The sequence below is a fragment of the Budorcas taxicolor genome, chromosome 15 (genome assembly GCF_023091745.1).
Source record: "Budorcas taxicolor isolate Tak-1 chromosome 15, Takin1.1, whole genome shotgun sequence".
Taxonomy (NCBI): Eukaryota; Metazoa; Chordata; class Mammalia; order Artiodactyla; family Bovidae; genus Budorcas; species Budorcas taxicolor.
The window spans coordinates 75534099-75551411 of NC_068924.1; the positions used below are offsets into that span (position 1 = coordinate 75534099).

General features: G+C 44.1%; 1 pseudogene; it reads left to right on the top strand.

Annotated features, from left to right (window-relative positions):
- Positions 1-1727: 1727 nt before the first annotated feature.
- Positions 1728-2741, top strand: LOC128059938 (protein enabled homolog; annotated as a pseudogene).
- The last annotated feature ends 14572 nt before the right edge of the window (positions 2742-17313 follow it).

The window sequence follows — 17313 nt, forward strand, 5'->3', positions numbered from 1 at the left end:
CTAACCAGGCAGGAACACAGCTCTGCCCGTTAGCAGACAGGTTACCGAAAGACTTCCTGATCCCACAGTCACCTCTGGACATGACCCTAGACACCATCCTGCCTACCAGAGGGCCAGGACCCAGCTCCACCCACCCATCAGCGGGCATCAGCTCTCCACTAGGAAGCCTACACAGGCTTCTAGAGCAGCCTCTCACCCACCAGGGGGCAGAAACTAGAAGGAAGAAAACTACAATCCAGCAGACTGTAGTCTGCAAATGCAGGCTAGACACTGCCCTGGGACCGCTGGCCCCTGGCCCTTGGGTGATGAGAGAGGAGGGCACTGCTGGGACCCATAGGACGTCTCCTACTGAAGGCTGCTTCTCCAAAGTTGAGAAACACAATTAACCCAAAATGAGGTGGCAGGGGAATCTGTTTCAGATGAAGGATCAAGATAAAACTCCAGAAAAACCAAGTGATATGGAGATAGGCAGTCTACTGGAGGGGTTCAGACTAACAGTGGTAAAGGTGATCCAAGAACTAGGGAGAAAAATGGATGCACAGATCCATAAGTTAGAAGGATTTTTGAACGAAGAGAAAGTATAAAGAACAACCAAAACAATTGAACAATACAGTAACTGGAATGAAGAACACACTGGAAGGAATCAGTAGTAGAGTAAATGAAGGAGCAGATTAGCGAGCTGGAAGACTGAGTAGGGGAAATCACTATTGTGGAGCAGAAAAAGGAAGAGAGGAGGGCAGTTGAAGAAACCTCTGGACCAACAGTAAGCACCCTAAGAGCCACATTATCGGGGTCTCAGAAGGAGAAGAGAGACAGAGGGCCTGAGAAAATATTTGAAGAGAGAAGAGCTGAAAACTTCCCTAACCTGGGAAAGGAAACAGTCACCCACAGGAAACAGAGAGAGAGTTCCAAGCAGGATAAACCCACAGGAGAATACACCACGACATACTGTAATCAAAATGACAACAATTAAAAGTAGAAGATATTAAAAGCAACAGGGGAAAAGGAACCGATAACATACAGGGGAACTCCCATAAGGTTATCAGCTGGTTTTTCAGCAAAAACTGCAGAGGAGAAGGGAGTGATAAGAGATGTTTAAAATAAAAATTAAACAGAATATCCATCAGGCAAGAGCTGCTGTAAGGGTTTAAGATGATGCCAGTAAAAAGTGGGTGCCAGCTGGCGGTTCTGCTGGGTTCAGCAGAGTTCATATATATCATCATACAGGCAGCAACACATTCGGAGTGGTGGGCAGGAAGATTCAGGACCATCATCAGATCAGGATAAATTGTATTGTTCCTAAAGGGTTGAAGTACAATCAAGCTACTCAGACCTTCCACCCAGGGTGGGACGCTAGACAGGTGTAGGGTCTCAACTCTGGCAGCAAATAAGATGCCAGTGTCTTCACAAGTGCCCTGATGCATGCCTTAGAAGTGTTGAAATCATAGGAAATGGCAAAATTCCCGACTACCTGCCCAAGTTCACAATGGCCCATCACAATTTGGAAATTCAAAGAAGGCAGCTACAAGCCCAGCAACTGTAAAAGGAGCTGGCGTGGGAAAGGCTGGAGAGAGAAAGAAGGGAAAGGGCGAGATTGGAGAGGGAGAAGGGAGAAAGGGAGAGGCCCGGGAGGGAGCGACTGGAACAGGAGCAGCTGGAGAGAGAGAAGAGGGAACGTCAGGATCACTGGAGCGGGAGAGGCTCCAGAGACTGGACCTGGTGAGGGGATGGTAACAGCGCAGGAGCAGCTAGAGAGGGCGCGAGAGCAGAGAATACCAAATGCCCCCGTCTCTGCCTCGGTGGAGAGTCCTCTGAACTCTGTGCTGGGGCCCTCCTCTGCTTCGGAGCCAGGCTTGCAGGCAGCTGCTCAGGGCATTGTCATGGGACCACCTGCACCCCAGCCACCCCTCCACTACCCCCCCAGGTCCTGCCCAGGCATCAGGGTCCTGCCCCCCTCCTCCCCCAGGGTCCCCTCCACCCACTCCACTTCCATCCTCAGGGCCTCCACCTCCTCCACCACCTCTTCCTAGTCAAGTACCCCCTCCTCCTCCACCCCTCTTCCTGTTCCTCCCCTCCCTGCATCTGGATTCCCACCCCACCCCCACCCCCTGCCCCAGGATCACGGCTGAAGAAAATCGCCCCTTACCTGGACTCACAGCTGCAGTTGCTGGCCCGAAACTTAGCAGAGTGTCACGGATGGAGAAGGCCTCTTTCCAAGTGGAGGAAGTTTGGTAGGAATTCAGCCTCATCTAAAGGGGATATCGGTCGTGGAAATGGACCCCTTCCTCTCGAGGGTACTGATACAGTGGAAGAAATGAGTGCCCTGCTGGCCAGGAGGAAAAGAATTGCTGAAAAGGGATCAACAATAGAAAGAGAACAAAAAGGAACAAAAATGAAGATTCAGAGCCTGTAACTTCTAAGGCCTCTTCAACCGTACACCTGAACCGACAAGAAAACCTTGGGAAAGAACGAATACAGGAATGGCAGCAAGTCACCTGTTGTTTCCAGACGTGATTCTCTGAAGAAAAATCAGATCTTTTTGACCACAGGCCCTATGACTCATTACACAGACCAAACTCTGCACCCTGGTCACAGGGCAGTGCCGGCAGAGTCCAGACGGAGGACCTGGACTAGGACAGATTGAAGCAGGCCATTTTAGATGAAATGAGAAAAGAATTAAGCCAAAAGAAAAGCTCAGTGATGCAATCAAGCCAGAAGTGAGCAAGTCAAATGTTGCCTAGAGAAACAAAGGAGAGATAGGACTTTAATCTGGAGAGAGAAAAAAAACCCCCTACAAAGAACACCAACAACAATGAAACCTTTACATTTTGTGAGCTGTAAGATGATGGAGACAAACAGTTGGAAAGGAGGGGAAAAAACCCACATACTTTGAAAGCCTTCAGATGTTACTACTCTGGCTGTTTCTCTCCCAATTTGCTGCTTTTCTCCCCCTGACCTTTATAGCAGGATGGAAGATAATCGTATAGGAGTTCCTCTATCAGTTATGTAGAAAATACGAAACCCATCAGGTAAGATCACCGTGCAGTGAAATATTTTCATGTCAGGACAAAATCGCACATTTTCCATAATCCATTGCTAAAATAAAGAAGAGAGGGCTTCCCTGCCGGCTCAGTGGCTAAGAATCTGCCTGCCCTTGCGGGAGATATGGGTGCGATCCCTGGTCTGGGAAGATCCCAGCTGCCATGGAGCAACTAAGCCTGTGTGCCACAACTATTGAAGCCCGAGTGCCCTACGGCCCTTGCTCTGCAACAAGAGAAACCCCTGCTGCGGGAAGCCCCAGCAACCAGAGTTAAACCCCGCTTGCTGCAGCTGGACAGAAGCTTGAGCAGCAACAGAGACCCAGCACAGCCAAAAACAACACATAAAATTATTTTTTAAAAAAGAAGAGAAAGACTTGAGAAGTTTTTTTCAGAGAACGTTGGTGAAGAATTTGGCAAGTTCCAACCACAACGAAGAGTAGCCCCCACTTGCTGCAACTGGGAAAAGCCCACACATGGCAGCGAATACCCAGCACAGCCAGAAGTAAATAACCTAATGGATAAAAAAGAATTTCGCAAGTTATACTGTTGTATTGTAAGTGGCTCAGGTTTGTCTCCCTGTCCTATTTGATGTTGCGATAATAACTGAGATCAGCCCTATGTAGGTTAAGATCATAAAACACAGAATAAGTGGAACTGTATATGCTTTCAGAGGGTGATATTTATAAGAAAGTGTCCTAAAAAGGATTTGTCCGGAGTGAGGAATTTTAGAATGATAGGAAGTCTCTCAAGTTTAGTCCTCATGCAATTTCATAGATTCAAGCATGAAATTCATCCAGAATTAAAAGATTTAGATGCCTTCCTAAATTATTACAATGCTTTACCAAATTATGACTCCTACAAATACAAACCAGTGGTCAAATGTAAAACAATATATTGTAGATTTGGGACATCTCTGCTGGTCCAGTGGTTAATAATCGCCTTGCAATGCAGGGGACTAGGTTTCAATCCCTGGTCTGGGAGCTAAGATCCCACCTAAGCCTGTGAATCGCAACGATTGAACCTGAGCATCTCAACTAGGAAGCCTACCACTGCAGCGAAAGATCCCGCCTGATGCGATGGGGACCTGATGCAGCAAAATAAAAATACAGTGTTTAAAAAGCATGTTGTAGCTTCATTGAAGGTTTTCAACCTTTTTTAGATTTATGCATGTGGACGTGTTTATAATGTAATTACAACCACCACAAATTTAGCTTTTTAAATTGCACACCGTAGCGCATGTCATATTAATATGTAGCGACCTTTTCAAGGCCTTCTCGTTGTTTAGTTGCTAAGTCATGTCTGACTGCGACCCCATGGACTGCAGCACGCCAGGCTCTTCTGTCCTCCACTACCTCCCAGAGTTTGCTCAAATTCGTGTCCATTGAGTCGGTGATGCTATCTAACCATCTCATCCTCTGCCATCTTTCTCCTTTCTCCTTTTCCCTTCAGTTTTTCCCAGGATCAGAGTCTTTTCCAATAAGCAGCTCTTCTGATTTTAGACTATAGAGTGGTTGCAAAAATAGTGTTATATAAAGGGTTTCTGTACTCTTTTAATCCCTAATGTTAACATTTAACATAACCATAGTACAGTTACCAAAAATAGGGTTAAAAATGGTACAAAACTATAAAAACCAGGTGTTGGCAAGCTTTTACTGTAAAAGGCAAGATAGTAACTATTTTAGATATTTGCCACTACTTTGTAACTCCACCATTATAGCACAAAAATAGCCATAGGCAATTTGTAGTAAATGAGAGTATATCCAATCAAACTTTATTTCAAGAGCAGGTGGCAGACCAGATATCCATGGGCTGTGTAGTGGGCTAACACCTGCAGAACTGCTTTTAAATTTTAAGTTGCAATACTAGTAAAAGTAACAATGATGATAGCAATTACGGTGACAGAAATCATTAGATAAAGGGAAACCAGTGAGGGGCTGTGCATACTTTTAATAAGTAAGATGAGACTTAGGTGGTAGGAAGAAGGAACTGGATACTCTGCTTATCACCATGTGTGTGCCTGTGTGTGTGCATGCATGACTGTGTGGGCGCTCAGGTGTGTGTATGTAATCCAGTCCCTTTTCTTTGAAGCTTCTAAGATTAAAACGGGAGAAAGCCTATATGCTGCAATGATAGAGTTTTTTGAAAATTTAGGAAATCAGAAAATTTCCAGGCTCTTCATTTTGATTTATGCTTGAGTTATTTTGTGCCTTATTTGCAGGCAGCAAGTGTCACTCAAAACTGAGATTGAACACGAATGTTGAGTTCTTACGCTTTGGGTGTACTTCCTTTTTAGAGTTTTTGGTTCTCTGCTATTTTTACCGTATTGTGTCATTTAAATTTCCTACACGCTACCTTCATTTGTGCAGTTGAAGTAAAATTTCAATAAAAGATATGGTTTTTAAATTGATGGGACATCCTCATTTCCCAGGAATCCAGGGATTATTGGGTTTTCCCCTATTTTTATCCATATTTTATTTTTCCCTGTTCCCATCACATCTGTAGTTACCACAACCAGTCAACTGTGTAAAGATCAATTTAGTGGGAAACTCTCATTTATGAAAGAATGTTCTGAGTCTTAGCAGAAAACATTGCTCTTATGTGGATCTCAATCTGGAATCCACAAATGCTAGTAAGTCAGGTTTTAAATGTTTTAAAGTTTAACCCACATTGACATCATAGGAAATCCACTGAGAAATGCTTTTCTAGGCTGAACACCTGTTTCCCCTTAGTCTCCCCCAACAGAGCGTGTGCATTCCTGGCGCCCTGGACTATAGCCCACCGGGCTGCCCTGGCCACATGGGATTCTCCAGGCAAGAATACTGGAGCAGGTTGCCATTTCCTTCTCCAGGGGCTCTTCCCGACCGGGGGATCGAACCCAAGTCTCTTGCGTCTCCTGCACTGACAGGTAGGTTCTTTACCACTGGGCCATCTGGGAACCCCAGTGTACGTGTTAATTATCTTCATTTTACAACCACTGCTCTCCCACCACTGTACCAAGATCACCTAAACTCTGTGTGTTGCATTCCAAATGTTCTTAGTTACATATTAACTGCAAAAGATTTTCTGCATTAACCTGTCACTTGAATTCTTTGGCTACTATTGAAGATGAAATCCAAAGAACTCTTTTTTCCCCCCAAAGAACTCTTAAATGACACTCCTCTGGGGGTGGTTATTTTTATAGAAATTAGCAACCGGCACCTGTATCTGTGCGGATCCCACCTGGGAGACAACTTGTAAAATTAAAGGATCATTTGATGCAACAGCCAACTCAGTGACTCAAAACCAAAGGTGAAGTTTAGAGAAAAACGAGGATAAGAGGCAATCCTGGGGGAACTCACTCTAGGCAATCGATCATCGTGCCTCTATGTGTGCGTTGCGTGTGTCTGTGTGTGTGGAAGGCATTAGGAGATTGATTCAGGACAGGCTGGCAGGGTCCCAGACGGCTCTCTTTTTTGGGAGATGGTGATCTGAGGGAGCAGAATCTGGCAAGCAGCCAGTGAAGAGCAGCAGTAAAGAGCCGGGGGGCATTTATATTCAGCCCCCTCTGGAGTCGAAGCTTCCCTGGTGGTTCAGCAATAAGGAATCCGCCTGCAATGCAGGAAGACCCCTGGAGGAGGGCCTGGCAACCCACTCCAGTGTTCTTGCCTGGAGAATCCCTTGGGCAGAGGAGCCTGGGGGGCTACAGTCCATATGGTCGCAAAGTGTCGGACACGGCTGAAGCGACTTAGCACTCAAAATGTAGTCAAGCCTGCTGCTTGGGGAATTCCCTGGCGGTCTAGTGGTTAGGACTCACCTCTCTCGTTGCCAAGGGCCAGGGTTCACGTACCAGCATCATAGGCTTGTGGGACTTCTTTGGGGCACGTAAGATGGAAACAGCTTACACAACAGGACAGGAATCGTTTTGCTTGATTCAGGTGTAGCAGTTCAGCTGTCTCTCACACTGCAGGCACACAAGAGCAATTCCGCCCTGGGTCCGGGGCAGTGACCAGGCACCGCTGCCAGTGTCTCCTGGAGCATCCTTTCTGGCCTCAAACTGAGGCCGAGACTGTACTGGTTATGTAAATTTCATCATGCAGATTCTTACATCTTTGGATGATGGTTTTCATGTAACTTTTCAAAGTCCACAGCTAACATCTTTAACCCATTTCCAAGCTCCGTTTGTTCGTTTTAAACTTCAACCTGCCGCTCTCTTCTCACATCTCCATAAATGCCGAAGAAAGACCCCGTATCACAGCGAGTCCTCCGAATTACAGTGAGCTGTCTCATTTTTCTTCCTATTTTCAACATTCATCAGAGCTCTCAGAACTTAAAAGTTCCTAATAAGTTGTTTGAAAGAATGACTGAAAGTGAATAAATGCACATATACATTCTTAGAAAACTTAAATATTCTTCTTGGTGTGGTTGTAACATAAACGGGGCTTCCCTGGTGGCTCAGCTGGTAAAGAACTCGCCTGCCAATGCAGGAAACGTGAGACATGGATTCGATCCCTGGGTCAGGAAGATTCCCCAGAGAAAGAAATGGCAACCTGCTCCAGTTTTCTTGTCTGGAAAATTCTATGGACAGAGGAGCCTGGCAGGCTACAGTCCCTGGTGTTGCAAAGAGTGAGACACGAAGGAAAACACACGCACACACACATCGTTCAGTTCAGTTCAGTCGCTCAGTCGTGTCCGACTGCGACCCCATGAATCGCAGCACGCCAGGCCTCCCTGTCCATCACCAACTCCCGGAGTTCACTCAGACTCACATCCATCGAGTTGGTGATGCCATCCAGCCATCTCATCCTCTGTCATCCCCTTCTCCTCCTGCCCCCAATCCCTCCCAGCATCAGAGTCTTTTCCAGTGAGTCAACTCTTCCCATGAGGTGGCCAAAGTACTGGAGCTTCAGCTTTAGCATCATTCCTTCCAAAGAACACCCAGGGCTGATCTCCTTTAGGATGGACTGGTTGGATCTCCTTGCAGTCCAAGGGACTCTCAAAAGTCTTCTCCAGCACCACAGTTCAAAAGCATCAATTCTTCGGTGCTCAGCTTTCTTCACAGTCCAACTCTCACATCCATACATGACCACTGGAAAAACCACAGCCTTGACTAGACTGACCTTTGTTGGGAAAGTAATGTCTCTGCTTTTGAATATGCTATCTAGGTTGGTCATAACTTTCCTTCCAAGGAGTAACCATCTTTTAATTTCATGGCTGCAGTCACCATCTGCAGTGATTTTGGAGCCCCCCAAAATAAAGTCTGACACTATTTCCACTGTTTCCCCATCTATTTGCCATAAATGATGGGACCAGATGCCATGATCTTAGTTTTCTGAATGTTGAGCTTTAAGCCAACTTTTTCACTATTCTCTGTCACTTTCATACACACACACTAACTTAAACGGAATTATGCACACAGACACACATACAGTAACTTAAATGGAATTATGTTGCCATCTAGTGGTGAGGTGATGACTTCATTTAGAAATAAAATGCGCGCGCGCGCGCGCGCACACACACCCACACGCACCCACCCACCCAGAGTAACTTAAATGGTATTATGGTGCCATCTAGTGGTGAGGTGGTTATTTCATTTAGAAATAAAATGCGCGGGCGCGCGCACGCACACACACCCCCTCCCAACACAGAGTAACTTAAATGGAATTACGTTGCCATCTAGTGGTGAGGTGATGGGTTCATTTAGAAATAAAATGCAGAATGTTACTAAGATTGCTGTTTGTGCAGCATGTTTTATTTACAAATACTTTCATAGGAAAAATAGTTCTATTGCTTGACACTACTATCTTGCTTTACCTCGAGAATGTCTTGATTTGCCAGGTCACCACTAAGTAGAAGAGTATTGTAAATTGAACTTCAAAGCAGATTTTCCTATACTAACCGAAAGGCTATTACTTCAAAGAAGAATTCAGTGGTTGAAATAAGCATGGGAGATGATGACAAAGTTCAACATATTTCTTTCCTGCAGAACTTTCCAGGGACATTAATATGATGGTGTGCTTTGTAAAACTCCAAGAGGGCCTTACGAGTGATGCGTTTCCCAGACTATGTTCTTTTCATTGGAAGGACTGATGCTGAAGCTAAAGCTCCAATCCTTTCACCACCTGAGGCGAAGAGCCGACTCATTGGAAAAGACGCTGAACCTGGGAAAGATTGAGGGCAGGGGGAGAAGGGGGCGGCAGTGAATGAGGTGGTTGCATGGCATCACTGACTCAATGGACATGAGTTTGAGCAAGCTCCGGGAGACAGCGAAGGCCAGGGAAGCCTGGCGTGCTGCAGCCCACGGGGTCGCAAAGAGTCGGACATGACTTAGTGGCTAAACAACAGCAACACTCTTTATAAGGAACAACTCATTGGACCATTGTTCTATGGGAAAAAAAATTGGGGGAAGCACTGCTGTATTTTCATGTTCCTCATATATTAAAATATCCAGACTTTTCATTTTGTTGTGGTGGGCATGGGGACTTCTTGTTTGTGTGGAAGCATGTTTGGGCTTACTAAGCTATGGGAAAATTCACTAAGATTAATTTACTACATTTTATCAATAAAAGAAAGAGTCTAAAAAAACCCAAAACAACCTATTACTGCATATTGTCTTCCTGACTACAAAGCCTTTTTTGTCCTTCGTGTCCATGTTCTAGACACAGTGAATTCAAGGCACATTGTAAGAAGTCAGTAGTCACACCTTACATTTATGAGGATCTTAGTTAATTTTTTGGTAATAATTTCTTTAAAAATTTTTTAAAAATATAACTTTATTTATTTTAATTGGAGGCTAATTACTTTACGATACTGTATTGGTTTTGCCATACATTGACATGAATCCACCACGGGTGTACACGTGTTCCCCATCCTGAACCCCCTTCCCACTCCCTCCCCAGCCCATTCCTCTGGGTCATCCCAGGGCACCAGCCCCGAGCATCCTGTATCATGCATTGAATCTGGACTGTCGATTCATTTCACATATGATAATATACATGTTTCAATGCCATTCTCCCAAATCATCCCTCCCTCTCCCTCTCCCACAGATTCCAAAAGTCTGTTCTATACATCTGTGTCTCTTTTGCTGTCTCGCATACAGGGTTATCATTGCCATCTTTCTAAATTCCATATATATGCGTTAGTATACTGTATTGGTGTTTTTCTTTCTGGCTTACTTCACTCTATATAATAGGCTCCAGTTTCATCCACCTCATTAGAACTGATTCAAATGTATTCTTTTTAATGGCTGAGTAATACTCCATTGTGTATATGTACCACAGCTTTCTTATCCATTCGTCTGCTGATGGACATCTAGGTTGCTTCCATGTCCTGGCTATTATAAACAGTGCTTCGATGAACATTGGGGTACACGTGTCTCTTTCAATTCTGGTTTCCTTTTTGTTTTTAATTAACTTTATTCATTTTTGGCTGTGTTGGGTGTTTGTTGCTGGCATTTCTCTGGTTGTGGTGAGTGGTCTTCTCTTGGTGGAGTGTTCTCTTGTGAAGCTCAGGCTCTGGGGCTCGTGGGCTCGGGAGTTGCGACTCCCAGGTTTTAGAGCGCAGGCTCAATAGTTGTGGTCCGCGGGCTTAGGTGCTCTGTGGCCCGTGGGCTCTTCCCAGATAAGGGATCGAACCTGTGTCTCCTGGATTTATAGGCAGATTCTTTACCAATGAGCCACCAGGGAAGCCTGGTAATCATTTCTTTGATTGATATTAGCATCATTTCACATTGACTACTTTTTACAAAATCTACTTGGGTTCTAGGAATGTCATTTCCTTCCATGCTTTCAATAATAGCTGCTAGTGATAGCAGAATGACTTGGGATATAACCACAATGCAAATGACTTGACATTTTCTATTTCTGCTTTTTTTTTTTTTTAATTACCTTTCACATACGTGTTGCTGAATTAATCATAGCAACTAAATTTCAAATTCCTGGCAGTAGCTTCATTTACCCTTCGTTTATTTAGACTTGAGGTCTTGATTGCGCTGCTACTGCTGCTAGTCACTGGGCTTAGATCCCTTAGGGTACAGCTTTGTGCAGTCAGGGGTCTAGTCTGCCTCCTTTTCTGTTGTATCACTGGTGCCCGGCATGGTGACCAGCACTTCCTCAGTGTTCGTGAAGTATATGTGGACAGAATAAAACTTTCACACACTCTGCTTTTGAGAGTCTCCCGACTGCAGCCACAAAATTAAAAGACGCTTACTCCTTGGAAGAAAAGCTATGACAAACCTAGATATCGTATTAACTAGACAGCATATTAAAAAGCAGAGATGTCACTTTGCTGACCAAGGTCTGTATAGTCAAAGCTATGGCTTTGCCAGTAGTCATGTACGAATGTGACAGCTGAACCATAGAGAAGGCTGAGCGCCAGAAAATTGATTCTTTCAATTTGTGTTGCTGGAGAAGACTCTTGAGAGTCCCTTGGACTGCAAGGAGATCCAACCAGTCCACCCTAAAAGGAAATCAATCCTGAATATTCATTGGAAGGACTGATGCTGAAGCTCCAATCCTTTGGCCACCTGATAACAAAGAGCCAACTCATTGGAAAAGACCCTGATGCTGTGAAAGATTGACTGCAAAAGGAGAAGAAAGTGGCAGAGGATGAAATGGTTAGATACCATCAATGACTCAATGGACATGAGTCTGAGCACACTTCAGGAAATAGTGAAGGACGGGGAAGTCTGGCGTGCTGCAGTCCACGGGGTCACAAAAATCTGGTCATGACTTAGCAACTGAACAACAACAATGGTTTAATAGAGAGACAAAGGAGAAAGGACAGTAAAATATGCTAATTAATATAAAAGAGATGTGTACCAAAAGGAGAAAGAGCATTCCAGGCAAAAAGTCTTAAAAAGCATGGAGAGAAGTGGAGTAAGAAGGCTGGGGACCTTTTTCAAGAGCTTTTCCTTTCTTGCTGAGGAGTTTACAGTATCATTATACATTATATAAGATAATTATACATTATCGTTGTAGATTTGGTGTAATAATTTTATTGGATCTCAAGCCAAAATTTTGTAAATAGTTAAAAGAAAGTTTTTTTGAAAGGCTGATCTGATCCCAGTATAGAGAAACTTAATATTCGTGGGCTTTGTTGAAACACAGCAGACATCACTCTATGCTTTGTAACTCATGGGGAAGCCAGGCTGACATTGTAAGTTCTTAATAATTGCCCCAACATGCTGTCTAGAATTTTGAATTTCTCCCCAGGAAACCCCCAGAGCAGAGCCCTGCAGGAGAAGTTTCTTTTAAAAGCAAAATTGTGGAATAAGCGAAGTGTGTCGGTGACATCTCACTTCCCTTTTCATGATTTCTTTCTACCCAGTTAGGAAACCACCCTGATTCAGACACCAGGGCCTTCTGATGGCCTGTGAAAGCTTAGAGTTCCCACCCAGACCTGATCTTCCTGGGCTTTGGATTTATCCCTGGGGACTGTATGCCTTGGATTTTTTTTCACCTTTGCTAGAATGTTCCCCATAAATTTCAGTATGTTGTGATTCATTACATGCTTACTTAAATGTTAGTTTTATATCTTTGTAAGAGCTTGCATATATTATTTAATTCACAAAAATCAGGAAAAAAAGGCAAAATGAGCAAAACCTTGCTTGAACCATCTATCCTGACTTTTGCTTTTATGAAGTGTGCTGTGCCTGTTGAAACCAGCGCTGGAAATGATCTGATATGAATTCACCTGAGACGCTGATGCTATAAAAGCTTGATAAATTGCCCTTCCCAGAGGTATGGGTCCTGCAACGCACATTGCCTTAACCCATGGGGCGTTGTCACTCTTCTCTCTCTTGCTCATCTTGCTAATCAGTTGGAGGAGTCCTTTCCTACCTCACTGTTGTTTCGACATAGTCATTCAGACAGCTGCTACCAGTTGACGGGGATTGACATGTGATACATAATCAATTCACCATCTAATTCAAAGGGATGGTGGAACTGGAGGCATCGATAAGGAAGCAGATGTTTCGGCAGGCTCAACAGGGACAGTTTAGTTATCTCAGTAAAATTTGTTTAATATTGAGCTTCAAGACCAGGATCAAAGCTGCTTCAGTAAATGGGACTTTCCTGGTGGTCAAGGGGTTAGGGACTCGCCATGCAATGCAAGGTTCGATCCCTGATCTGGGAACCAAGATCTCATATGCTGTGGAGCCAGCAAGCCTGCAGGCCACAACTACTGGAACCTGTTCAGTCTGGAGCCCAAGTGCTACAACTAGGAAGTCCATGGGCCGTACAGAGTACTCCACATGAAGCAATGGAAATCATGGGGCTGCAACTAAGACCCAACATAGCCAAATACATAGTCACGGGGGCTGCAACTAAGACCCAACATAGCCAAATACATAATCACGGGGGCTGCAACTAAGACCCAACATAGCCAAATACATACATTTTTTTTTTTTTAAAGCTGATCCAGTAAAGAGTTTTACTCGCATGTACATGAAGCCCAGAGATGCTTTTTCCTGTAAAAGCACACAATTAAGAACCTAGAGATTCAGATTTCTAAGCATAGATTCTTATTTGAATCTAGATTCTTGCGAAGTTGCACCCACTTCAGATGCTGCACTCTCGTTCTGTCCTTCCCTAAAACCTCAGGGCTGTCCCTTCTTCTGTTGCTCCGAGATCATAGGCAGGGCCAACCAACCTACCCGTGTCTTTGCCTCTTCCACTACAAAATGCTGATGGCAGCTAATAACCATCAGAAGACACTGCCGTCCGTTTAATTTTTTCTTCTCCCATCTCCTCCTGTGAGCTCTCTGACTCGATCTCCTGTTCTATTCCTTTAAAGAGTCAAAAGGTTCAAACCATAAAAATAGAGTTTGAAGAAGTATGACCCCTTCCTCATTTTGCCTGCCAAGTTTCAGTCTGGTGCAGGTGCTGACAGACCCTTATAGGCAAATAAAATAAGTCATTTCCATATCGCTAAGGGAGAACGCTCACTGACTTGAGTCAGGGTCGGGACTTTGATTAGAGGCTCTGGTTTGAGGTCAGAGGCCAGTGCTTTTCTAAATCCCAGACTTGAGTCTTGTTTTAACTAGCTTTTGTCATCACCCAAATCCTGCAAGAATGTCTGGAAATTAAACAAGTCAGAAATGGATGGCTGTAATCTTGGGCCTGGCAGAGCTTCTACAGGCAGCCACACCGCACCCAGTGACTGTTTATACTTCTCCTGCGTCCTCTAGGATCCTGCTTACGCATCAGTTTCTGTTGAGTAACGGTGTGCGGAGCCAAGTCAGGAACGGTCAAGTCCCTTGTCTGCCTTCTTGGTCTGGTCCTGACACCGGCCCCCAACAATGCCAGGCTCGGGAACTATTTGTTTCTGAACTCCAGCCAAGAAGTCTAACAATTCTCTCCCTTCCTCTCCATCGTCCTCTTCATCCTTACCCATGCCAAGTCTGGGATTTTTTCCTTGTCTAGAGACTATATAGGCAAGGAAATGAACGTTCTTGGGACATGACAGACCACTTAGCAGAGAATGTGCCCTTTGTTCCCATTTAAATGCCTTTTCCTTAAATGACGTTTCTGAGGCTTCTGCAGATATATCCGCACTTAGCTGCTTAATTTCTACGAGGTACCTGTCAGACGCTAAGAAGTAGGTGCTGGAATTCCAGTTTTGTTTTGTTTTGTTTTTTTTTCTGATCAGGAAGCAGTGGCTCAGAAAGGAAAACTGATACGCCCAAGGACTTAGTCAAGCACTTCTGTTAGTTGTGTCTGAGTCCATCCTTTAATTTTATTTAAAAATCCTTTCAGCTTCCAGCAACCACGTCCAAGACAAAGGAAGCAAACACTTACTTACAGAAAAAGACACAGGTCTGAGTGTTGACTCCAATCCCACCATGAGTCAGAAAATTTAATTTCATTTGGACACACCCAAGGACAGCCCAGCACAGATAAGAGTCAACAGGGAAACGGGTTCTGCTTCCCACTGTTCACTTGCCACTTGACCTTGGGCAAGTCACTTCAGGCCTCTGGACCCCAGTTTCCTCATCAGTAAAGCAGGGCAGCTGAGTTTCACGAAGCCTTTGGTTTCCTTTCAGCTTCAAGAAGCCTTGTTGTTCGGTCGCTCAGTCATGTCTGACGCTTTGCAACCCCCTGGGCAGCATGCCAGCCTTCCCTGTCTTTCACTATCTCCTGAAGTTTGCTCAAACTCATGTACAACAAGTCAATGATGCCATCCAGCAATCCCATCCTCGGTCGCCCCCTTCTCCTCCTACCCTCAGTCTTTCCTAGCATCAGTGTCTTTTCCAATCAGTCACATAGGAAAAAGCTGAAATGAAGACACAAGGTTAAGGAGACATCTCTAAGAAGCTGGCAAAGCATCTACATATAAAAAGCACTTTAAAAGAATAATCTCTGGGGGAAAAAAAAGAATAATCTCTGGTAAGTAAAAATATGTGTTCATTTTGACTCAGCAGTTTCACTTTGGGGGCTTTATCCTAAGGAAAGAATCAGAGGTGTGCTTCAAGGTACAAGAATGACTATCACAGCGTTTGTTGGTTTGTTTAATAAAGTTTTAATTTTAGGATAGTTTTAGATTTAACAGAGAAGTTGCACAGGTCGTGCAGTTGTTGTTTCAGTCACTAAGTCGTGTTCCGACTTCTCGCAGCCCCATGGACTGTAGCCCGCCAGGTTCCTCTGTCCATGGGATTCTCCAGACGAGGATACTGGAATGGGTTGCCATTTCCTTCTCCAAGATAGTGCAGAGAGTTCCCATATACTCCTCCTCGCCCATTTCCTTTACTATTAACAACTTACATTAGTATCTAGGATACATTTATCACAACTAATGAACTAATACTGATGCATTAGTAACGAAAATCCATCCTTTAACCATAGTTCCCTGCTTTTACTTTATTGCTTTTTCCTGTTCCAGGATTCTGTCCAGAACACCACACAACATTTAGTTGTCACAGCTCCCTAGGTTCCCTAAGATGGTGGGAGATTCTCTGATTTTTCCTGATTTTTGATGATCTTGTTAGTTTTGAGGAGCGCCGGTCAGCTGTTTTGTAGAATGTCTTGATTTGGGTTGGTCTGATTTTATTAAAAACAGAAGAATCATGAAGAGACCAAGTTTCCTGGGAGAAAGGTCCCAGACGTGAGCTGCCTTTCTTGTTACATCATATCAGGGGTACCAGCTGTCCACCTAACGTTTACCGATGATGTTGATCAGATAGCAGGTGGTATTTGCCAGGTCTCACCACGCTATTTCGCTTTGGTTGTGCCACATGTGGGATCATAGTTCCCGGAGCGGGGATTGAACCCAGCCAGCCCCTCTGCCGTGAAAGTGCGGAGTCTAACCACTGGATCACCAAGGAATCCCCTCACCATGGTATTTTTTAATAATAAAACTTTTCAATAATAGGACTGCAGTCTTCCTGAGGGCAGGGACTCTGCCTGTTTCAATCACCACAATGCACCCAGTGCCAAGAATAGTTCTCGTACATAGAACACGCAGTTCAACAGGTCGAATTGGTTGAATGAGAAGAGATCTATTTAAATTAATGAATTTATGCAATAAGACAGAATACTAGCAGTCATCATAAGTGTTTGGTGATATGGATAAATGCTAGTGATAAATTCAGTGAACAAATAGGTTAAAAGCAGTCACTATACATTGTATTTTTATAAAGTGTGCACACCCGTGTGTGGGTAGAGGATTAGACTACTATTGTCAAAATGTTAACCAGGGTCATTAGTTACTGCTAATGGTGGAAGGATTAGGGGGATTTAAATTTTCTGCCTTGTTCAATATTTCCCAAAATTTAAACGATAAAAATGAAGTTTTTCTGGAAATCAGAAAGAAGCATACCATGAAAAATGGAGAGAAGTTTAAACCTTCAGAAAGATCCTGGAGCAAGAAAAACAGATGTTCCAATACAATGCCCGGCAACCACATTATTTAGTCATGTATTAGTATCTGTGAAGGAACTGAAATTAATGGTGCAGTGCGTAGAGGGTGTTGTCCTCAAAATTCTGCAGTTTCTAGGAAACTAGGCACCATCTGTTTCTGATTTAGGGCATTAGAGTTGCAAGATCATGCGCTGTATCTTTGTTACTCTCAGAACAAATTGTTTAAAGTGAAAAAAATAAAAAGAAAAGGAGCAAAGAGCACAGAATACCAGAGTGAATGCCGTTCTTGTCTGGTTTGCTTTCTCCTCCCTGGGGCTTTGCATTTTAAAAACACATGTTGTGGTTTCTCTATGATCGTCTTCCCACTTCCTGTGATGTATCTCCCTTACTGTAAATATCCTTTCATAGAGTCATGCTTTTCTTGTGTCTCCCAGGCATTC